The sequence below is a fragment of the Sardina pilchardus genome, chromosome 23 (assembly GCF_963854185.1).
Source record: "Sardina pilchardus chromosome 23, fSarPil1.1, whole genome shotgun sequence".
Taxonomy (NCBI): Eukaryota; Metazoa; Chordata; class Actinopteri; order Clupeiformes; family Clupeidae; genus Sardina; species Sardina pilchardus.
Window position 1 is genome coordinate 20,438,086 of NC_085016.1, and position 2,500 is coordinate 20,440,585.

Below are 2,500 nucleotides of genomic sequence, written 5' to 3' on the forward strand. Positions count from 1 at the left end.
AGTAGTCAACCTAGGGCATGTGCCTCTCTGAGTTAGCGTGCAATTTAGTCATATGCTATTATTTGCTCTCAGCCTGAGCGCTACCATGGAAGCTGATGGAAGGCACTGGTGGGCCATGAGAGTGTGTAGGTGTGTGTGTGTGTGTGTGTGTGTGTGTGTGTGTGTGTGTGTGTGTGTGTGTGTGTGTGTGTAGGTGTGTGTGTGTGTGTGTGTGTGTGTGTGTGTGTGTGCGCACGTTAAGTCTAAATGCAAAGCGAGGAAAGAAGGATGACAATGATGACTGCCATCCCTATTTATTTTATGCTATTTGTGTTCCCACTGGTTTTGTATCAGTGAGTATGTGTGTTTGTGTGAGTGTGTGTGAGCGTGTGTGTGTGTGTGTGTGTGTGTGTGTGTGTGTGTGTGTGTGTGCACATGCACATGTACTTATACGTGTGTATACTGTATGTGTAGTCATTGAGCACACTTACCCACATGCGTGACCGATATTAATTGTATAGAAATCCATATTGTGGCCTTGCTGTAGGGAAGCTCCCCATTACTGGTGCAAGCTCATATTATGTGAAGGACTGCATCTGCTCTTCAGCTTTCAACTGCCTGTGCACTTTATACAAAGAAAGCGCAGCAATACATCCCTGTTTTGGCTGCTGTTTTTCAATGACAAATTCTCAGAAATTCATGCCCTGACCTGAAAGGTCCTCTCTCTCTCTCTCTCTCTGTTTCTCTGTCTTTCTCTCTCTCTCTCTCTCTCTCTCTCTCTCTCTCTCTCTCTCTCTCTCTCTGGCTCGGCTCCCATGTCTGGCCGACCTCCCTAGCCCAGAGTGAGGCAGTAGACTCAGCTCCACATCCAGGCTCGGTCTGGGCTAGAGGCTCAGGCTGCAGTCAGCAGGGCTCTGACTGACTGGCACACACACACACACACACACACACACACACACATGCATATATGGATTTGTACGGAAATGCATCATTGAAAAGACATTGACACAATCATGCACCCATAGACACAATTGGCAGATTTGCATAGTCTTATCCACTTTAATGCAGACTTGTAGTAGTTGGATTTGCATTTAAACGCACAACCGACAACCACACACATACGAAAACATCTAGACTGGCATTCACTCACACGTTAACACACACACACACACACACACACACACACTCACACAGATGCACATTGCACACACAACTGCACATTCACATAGACACACACACACACACACACACACACACACGGCCCTGGCTCAGATTGGGTCACAGCTGGTGCCGGCGCTATGGCTCGGCTGGCTGCGCAGTCAACTGCTATTCATCCAAACACAGCTGCAGGCTCCGTCCGGCTCCACACACCATAATGAGCACGTTAGTCTCAGCAGTCTCCCCTCCCCTGCCCCACACACTCTCTCTCTCTCTCTCTCTCTCTCTCTCTCTCTCTCTCTCTCTCTCTCTCTCTCTCTCCTTCCCTCTCTCTCTAATTCTCTCTCTTACTCTCTCCGTCTCTTTCTCTCTGTCTCTCTTTCTCTCTCTCTCTCTTTCTCTATCTCTAACTCTCTCTTGCCTGCTCTCCCTGTGTGCTTCTTTCTCTCACACACACACTCTGCACCACCCCGCATTCTTTTGTTGTGTTGGAAATGTTGATATGGGAAAATCGCTGTTTCTTTTTTTTGTTGTTGTTGTCCTCCCCAAAATAAGCCATGGCAGCTCCGGGAGGCCCTTTTTCCATGTAAAATGTGGCAAGAGCTGAAATTATAGGCGCTTGGGCATAGTCTCCTTCTCTCTCTCTCTTTCTCTGCCTCTGTGGCTGGTTGTGTAGTGTTGTGTGTGTCTGTGTGTGTATGTGTTTGAGTGTGTGCGTGTGCGCGTCTAAAACAGAGTTGCAGTGTTGAAAGTGTTTTGGCGTGTTTGGGGGGGAAATGAGTGGCTTCTTACAGAACAGGCCATTTCCTTGAGGATGGCTGGATGTGTTGTTGAGCCTGTTTTAAAATGATTTCTTTTTCAAATAGCCAGTTGACTGGAGGTATAAAGCGTTGAATAAATATTGTAGTGCCGGCCCTTTTTCAAAGCATGGTATGTGGATAACCGGGTGGGCAGGTGAAAAAAGGAAACTGATGCTTGAGATAAAAAGGAAGCTGATTCTTGAGTAACACTGTATTAAAATAAACCCAAACAGTATAAAAGGCCTTATGGAAACCGACTGAACAAAAGAACCAGACGTCTCAGGCTAAGCCCATCTACAGTATCCACAATTTCATCTTCACCTGCCCACTTGATCTGTCTTTGGGTTTTACACACCAGACGAAACACCTTTGAACACGCAGACCTGTGCACACCACCCTTGAACTAACACACAGCTGAAAGACAGGATTTGTCAGATTTATATGGATGTGTTAAGTTGGTTTCGCTTTATGTTATAGCTTATGAGGGTCTTTGTGATTTAAACCGTACTTCTAGGCCTTCTGTGTATGAGTTGCTTCAGTGCAGTCATGTAAGCCATATGCAA

General features: G+C 46.4%; 1 protein-coding gene across 1 annotated transcript in view; it reads left to right on the top strand.

The window, feature by feature from the left end:
* The window catches only part of il1rapl1b (interleukin 1 receptor accessory protein-like 1b), a 257,239-nt gene that overhangs the window by 95,585 nt on the left and 159,154 nt on the right, over nucleotides 1-2,500 (top strand). The window lies entirely within an intron of this gene.